The sequence below is a fragment of the Phaseolus vulgaris genome, chromosome 11 (genome assembly GCF_051622355.1).
Source record: "Phaseolus vulgaris cultivar YP4 chromosome 11, ASM5162235v1, whole genome shotgun sequence".
In the NCBI taxonomy this organism is placed as follows: domain Eukaryota; kingdom Viridiplantae; phylum Streptophyta; class Magnoliopsida; order Fabales; family Fabaceae; genus Phaseolus; species Phaseolus vulgaris.
The window spans coordinates 37,316,541-37,323,230 of NC_143508.1; the positions used below are offsets into that span (position 1 = coordinate 37,316,541).

General features: G+C 39.8%; 1 pseudogene; it reads right to left on the bottom strand.

The window, feature by feature from the left end:
- Positions 1-3,209: 3,209 nt before the first annotated feature.
- LOC150023235 (uncharacterized) lies at positions 3,210-4,540 on the bottom strand (annotated as a pseudogene).
- Positions 4,541-6,690: the final 2,150 nt, after the last annotated feature.

The window sequence follows — 6,690 nt, forward strand, 5'->3', positions numbered from 1 at the left end:
AATGTATGCATCACTCCCAAATACACGCCCCTTGGGGTCAAGCTCTTTGTCCCGATGCTTCCTCACGTCCTCGTTGGAAGTGAGAGTGGAGGTCTCAGCAAGGAGTTCAGCAGAGGCCCAGGGGTAGAGGGCTTTGTAATCAATGCTGGGAGGAGGATTGGAAATGGTTTTTGTTCAGGCCATCTCAAGGAGAAAGCTAAAAAGAGAACAAAGAAGGAAGAAACGAGGGTTTAGAAGAAGGTCATGGCGCGACTCGAGAAACCTAGAAAAAAATAGAGACTCAAAGAGAAAACAGAGAAAACCTAAATGCAGAAACTTTAAACAGTCCGAGAACAGTTTATCACATGTTATGAACGGTAGAATCGCAAGATAAGAGCAATCATTTCATAAAGATCATACCTTTTGATCGAAGTAAGTTGGAAGTTTAGAGTTTCGAAGAAGGAGAAGCGAGAGTGTTCTAAGTGAAGAGAAAATGATCGAAGAAAGAGTAAGTGAAGTGATGGAACAGTGGTGAAGCGCGCATTTTTTAAAAATTTAACGTAAACGTGAGAGCGCAAGCGGCAATAAGTCCTAGCCGTTGATCTAGCCACGTGTGCAAAGATTAAAACAAGTACAGAGAAGCGTCACTTTGGTGCACTGTTCACGTCCCTTCACACAGTGCCACGTAGGTCGCCAAGGGCGATGACTTAGTCTCTTCACTAAACAAGTTAACAACTTGAGACTAGGGGGCTTGTGATGGAGATCAAGCTCAAGAGGACATGGAGGCCAATCATCAAGCTCAAGAAGAGGTGGAGGCACAAATGGAGGACGCCCATGGAGGTCAAAGTCCACCTCAAAGGATTACAAGAAGCATGTTCAAAGCTTTGGGAGCTAGAGGACATTTATTTTCTCTTTTTGTAATTTCTTTAGTTGAAGGTGCTTAGAGGGAAACATTAGAAACCTCTTTTGTTTTAGCATCGTGTAGGCTTTAGTTAGGAGCTTTGGGGGGGTGTATTAGTAGATAGGTGTAGAAGTAGAATAGGAGGTGCCAAATTGAAGGAAAGGGTCACACCTTCCTCATGCATAGAATAGGCGCCGGTTCTAGAATGATTTGGGAGGGAATTTTGAATTGTTTTAGCTTTCATTTTCAGCACCTTAGGCTATAAATAGAGGTGCTCTCTTTGTAAAATTCAGATTGGAATTAATCTAAGAAAACTCTACTCAAATTTTGAGTGAACTTTGGAGAGCTTTGAGCCTTCTTCTCTAGTCTTATCTTGATGGATCAATGGAGTCCTCAAGTGGCGGCATCACTCTCATCTAGGAGCATTCCACACTTCTAGTGGCGAGATCATCCATCCTCCTTCCATCTTCATGAGCATTTCTTCTCTCCTTCCTTTCTCCTTTTTCTATTGTTTGTGTTAGCTTGTGTTCTTGAGTTTTGGTTAGATGTTCTTGCTGTTTTTATGAGTTTTTGGTTCGGCAGTTTTATATTTCTGTTCATTCATCTTGTTCCTTTGCTTTTCTTGCTCATTTGTTCGGTTCAATTTGACTACAATTGGTTCATCCAAATGAGTTTGGGATTTGGTACTAGTTTTTGGTGAGTTCTTGTCCTAGAACAATGATCCAACTCTAAGAAAAGTGCCTCTATAATGTCCAACTCAAGGTGATTCCTAAGAAGGTCAAGAACATTTCTCTATATGGCTAGTGGAATCACATCAGCTTGTGTATCGACCAGTCCTCGGACATTGTTGACTACTAGTAATGGTGGGCCATGTAAGATAGGACTCACAAGCGGCATGGGCCACTGTCTCACAAGCGACATGAGCCAGGGTTCCAATGAGTGGTCAAACGTCGATCACCATTTCGTTAGAGGTTGCACTCCAGTAAGGGAGCCTTACGCGTTAGATTGCCCTAAGATTGGGTAATAGCGACGCTAAGGCATACCCTCAGAAACCCTAAATGTGGGTAACAGAAATAGCGGAAACCCTATACTATATAAAGGGTAGTAAGAAACCTCACAAAGGTACGCAGTTCTTGAGACTAGAACTATTACACACTTTTCTGTTTCTTTGCCCCAGTATTGACTTGAGTGTTAGAGTACAAACGGCCTCTAGGACGCTCCTTTGTCTTTGCAGGTACAGAGTGCTTTGATCGAAGGAAAGCACGAACCAAGGCAGAGAGAACTGGGCGTGTGATCGTCGCTAGAGCTACGAAGCCAATCGAGTCAATTGGCAAGAACACCTACAGATTTTGGAATGGATACAAAAGAAATAGACGAAAGGTAGGTATAAATGGGTTGAGATAGTCTATGGTAACTCAAAGCAGTATAATGTGGAGAGGGATTACGGGTAGAATGTATACCTTTACAGATAGCAATACGAAGATCAGGTTCAACTGTAGGAGCCAGAGGGGGATGAGGTATTGGCATCATAATAGAGTCAGCTGATGGACGATGAGATGTTTGACGATGAGATGTTTGACGATGACTAACACCTGAAGAGTTGGTGCCGGTGGTGAATCGTTAGGTGCACTAAGCACCAAAATGAGGAATTTTGTTAACAAAAACTGAAGATGGCGTGCGATTAATGAGATAACATGCACTAAGAACAACATCACCCCAAAAACGTTGAGGAACATCACCATGGATTAAAATAGTACAAGTTGTTTCAACAAGATGTCTATTCTTGCGCTCAGCTACCTCATTTTATTGAGGTGTATAAGCACATGAAGTTTGATGAAGAATACCATGAGCAGCCATAAAATTTTTACAAAAATGAGAAAGATACTCACGTCCACTATCACTGTGCAAATTTCGGATGGAAATTCCAAATTGTTTTTTAATTTCATTGTAAAATATTTGAAATATAGAAAACAACTCAAAACGGTTTTTCATTAAAAATACTGAAGTACATCTTGAATAATCATCAATAAAAGTAACAAAATACTAAAATCCTAAATTAGACTTAATACGACTTGGTCCCTAAATGTCAAAGTGAACTAAGGCAAAAGGAGATGAAGCATGTTGTGAGATACTACTAGGAAAAGAACTACGAATATGTTTCCCTAACTGACACGACTCACACGATAAAGTAGACACATTAGATAAACTTGGAACAAGCTGCAGCATCTTGGCAAGACTAGGATGACCAAACCGAGCATGCATGAAAGATGGAGAATCCATAATCGTATCAACATGTGTAGAGATTTGTAGTTGATAAAGTCCATGAGACTCACATCCGGTGCCAATCATCCGTCCCAAACTCTGGTCCTGTAAAGTAACATAATCTTTGGTAAAAGAAATAACACAATCAAAGGAACGAGTGAGACGACTAATGGATAATAAGTTAAATGGAGACCCAAGGACATAAAGAACATTATCAATAGATAAAGAAGAAAAAAGATTAATAGTACGAACACCATGTGATGGTACCCTATATCCATTGGCCATGGTAACCGAAGGTAAAGAACCCGTAGTAGATAGGGAAGAGAAAAAATATTTATTACCAGTAATGTGATTTGTGGCACCTGAATCTAAAACCCAAGGACCAAGGGAAGTGGAGTGAGTGAGGCCAACAAAAGATGTACCTAAATGTGCAACTGAAGCCGTGGAACTAGGGTTCTGACGATCCTCATACCATTTAAGAAATTCATTGAAAATAGCAAGCTGGCCTGGGGTATCAATCGAAGTATGGTCTATAGTAGAAGGTTGCATAGGGGCAGTTTGAGTAACCACAACAGATTTAGGAGGACGACCATGTAAGGCATAACATCTGTCAATTTTGTTGCCAAGTTTGCCACAATGGTCACACTTGTGACGCCCTTTGCCCGGCTTGTGAGGGCGAGTACGATCATTATGATGAGAGACTAAAGCAAAAGAGTCATCAACATGAAACGTTATATCAGTGGTGTGTTTACCTGTAACACGCAAAAGGGTAGAACAAGTGGAAGTAAAATTGGGCACGATAGGAGATCCCAAAATTTGATCACGAACATGAGAAGAATCATCAGGAAGGCCATGTAAACCCAATAACATGAAGAACTTGGATCTTTGTTCTAGTTCTTGAGAAGGAGTGGAGGCAGGAGGTAATAACTCATTAAAATCATGAAGAAAAGCATGAAGTTTACCCAGATATTCCGCCATTGTACCATCAAGACGTTTGGGAGCAACAATTGTGAGAAGATTTTGACACATACCATAAAGACGTTAAGTATCATTGGTGTATAATAATTTTGCTTCTTCCCAAACTTCTGAACATGTCTCATAGGTACGAAAAATTTGCTTTAAAGATGAGTGAATGGTAGATTTGATAACAATGCATAATTGAGCATCAATTTTTAACCAACGGGAAACCTCATTTTCAGTAACAGTAGGATGAGTAAGATGATCAACATAACCTTGACTCTTAAGCAATAATTTAATATCTGATGCCCAAGTATCATAATTGGTTCCATCCAATTTGTCAATGGAAAGATGAACATTGACGTAATTAGTATAAATAGATGGATCCGGGATAATGACTGCGAAAGAAGTCCCAGTGGTAGCGGCAGCGGAAGAAGCCATAGTGGCAGTCAAAGCGAAAGAAGCCATAGAAGATAAGGACAAATCCAGTCACCAGTTAATTGGCAGCAGCAACAAAGATGAAGGCTCCGACAGCAATTCCAACAACATCTCCAGTGGAGGCTCTGACGAGATTCTGGCAACAGCTTCGACAAGTTTCCAGCGACGTCTCCGACGAGTTTCTGGCAACGGCTCCGGCGAGGCAGTGGGGCAGTGGCTGGAAAATTCCAGTGAATGGGTTCACCAATAAAAATTGAACCCTAAACCCTAACCTTATGCTTTAGATACCATATTAAAGGAAAAGAAAGAATAGGGTAAATCCCATTGTGTATATTGAACACATAGGGTTATGTTTACATAGGAAAAGAAACATATGGGCTAAGCCCATTACATAAATATGAAATATCTAACAATATCTATAATATCTCATAATATCTAATTGTATCTAATATCTAATAATATCTAACAAATTGTTTGAAAAAATATTTTCGCAAAGATTGGCTAAGAATGAAGATTTATCAACAATCACAAAAAGAGAAATCAAGGAAGCCAAAAAATCAAAGCTCTTAAAACTGTTTGCAGAAAAACAATCGGTTGAAATTTCCTTTTAACCGGTTCTTTTTAGCAGCAGAGACAAAAACAACATCAAACAGTTTGTAATGAGTGAGAGAGAAAGAAGAGATAACACAATCAATTTATACTGGTTCACTCCTTACAAGAGCTACATCCAGTCCCCAAAAAACCATTGGGTATTCCACTAACAATCAATCAACAGATTACAAACACTCAACACCACAAAGAGGTGATCTTGACCACAGAAGAACACTCACCCTCTTTGCCTTTCACACAACCATTGTCAAAACAATCCTCTGACCTCACAATTTTACAAACTTACAAGTAGACAAAAAGAAAAACAATTACAAGAATTAAAAGGAACAGATTACACCTGGTGTTCAGGAAATCACAGAGCTCCTAAAATCAGTTCTTGAACCAATGCACAACCTTTAGGAAATCATGTTAAACTTTGAATCAAATCTCTTCTAAAAAATGTTTTCAATCTCACTTTTTGTATTTTTGAATATGGAGGGTAACCATATTTATAGTTCTCAAATCTAGCTGTTTTAAGCACTTAATCACGAGATAAAATAGATTCAAAACAAATGAAAACAATTTTAACAGGTTTTTGAAAAACTGTTAAGAAATTTGACAATCAACCGATTGAAATGTTGCTTTAACCGGTTGAATTGGTTTTGAAAGTTAGTCAAACCGTGAAATCAACCGGTTGTTTTTCACTTGGCTTAGAAAAACATTTTTCTTTTTCAAAACAGATTGCTTCAGTTGTGCATAGGATTAAGAATGAACTTTACAAAAATTATAAACACCCTATAACTAAGCCCCAAACAAAGCAGCACAGGCATCAAGCTCTCTTCACATATTTGGTTTCATCAAAGCTCCATTTTCTACATCCCATGCCCACTCAGCCTTCACCCGTGACCACTAAGTGTATCCTCCTAGTGGATGGAGCATCCAATGTAATGGGTAGCATAGCAGGTATAATCCTCGAAGGACGTGATTCATCGCTTCTAGAGGAATCACTATAATTCTCTTTTTGGGAATGCAATAAAAAAGGCGAAGGATGAAGCTCTGATAGTAGGTGTGTTTCTCGCGAAAGAAATGGAAGTACACCACTTGATACAAAAGACTTTGAAAACCCCACGGGTAACCATTAGCAAACCTAAGGGCGAGTGTGTTGAGGTCTTACAAGTCTCGGAAAATGAAACATGGATGACCCCTTATATTTGATTTATGGTAGATTAAATTTTCCCTATGAATAAACAAGAGGCGTAGGAATTAAAGAGGAACGCCAATAATTCACCCTGATTGATGGATTTTGGTAGGAGTGGCAAAGTGGGGCGGGCCATGTGGGCCAACCCGCGACCAGCAGTAGAAAATGCGGGGCAGGCTCAGTTTTTCAACCCGCTGACCCGCTTTAGCTCCCCCCGCATAACTCGCAGCCCATGTGGTCCAACAACAGGGTGGGGCGGGCTGGCCCGCTAGCCCGCAAAAAAAAAGTTTGTGTTGAATTGGGTTGGGTTTGGTAGTGACAACTTGGATTAGGAAAAAATATTAATGTTTTTGAATTAACTATGTTA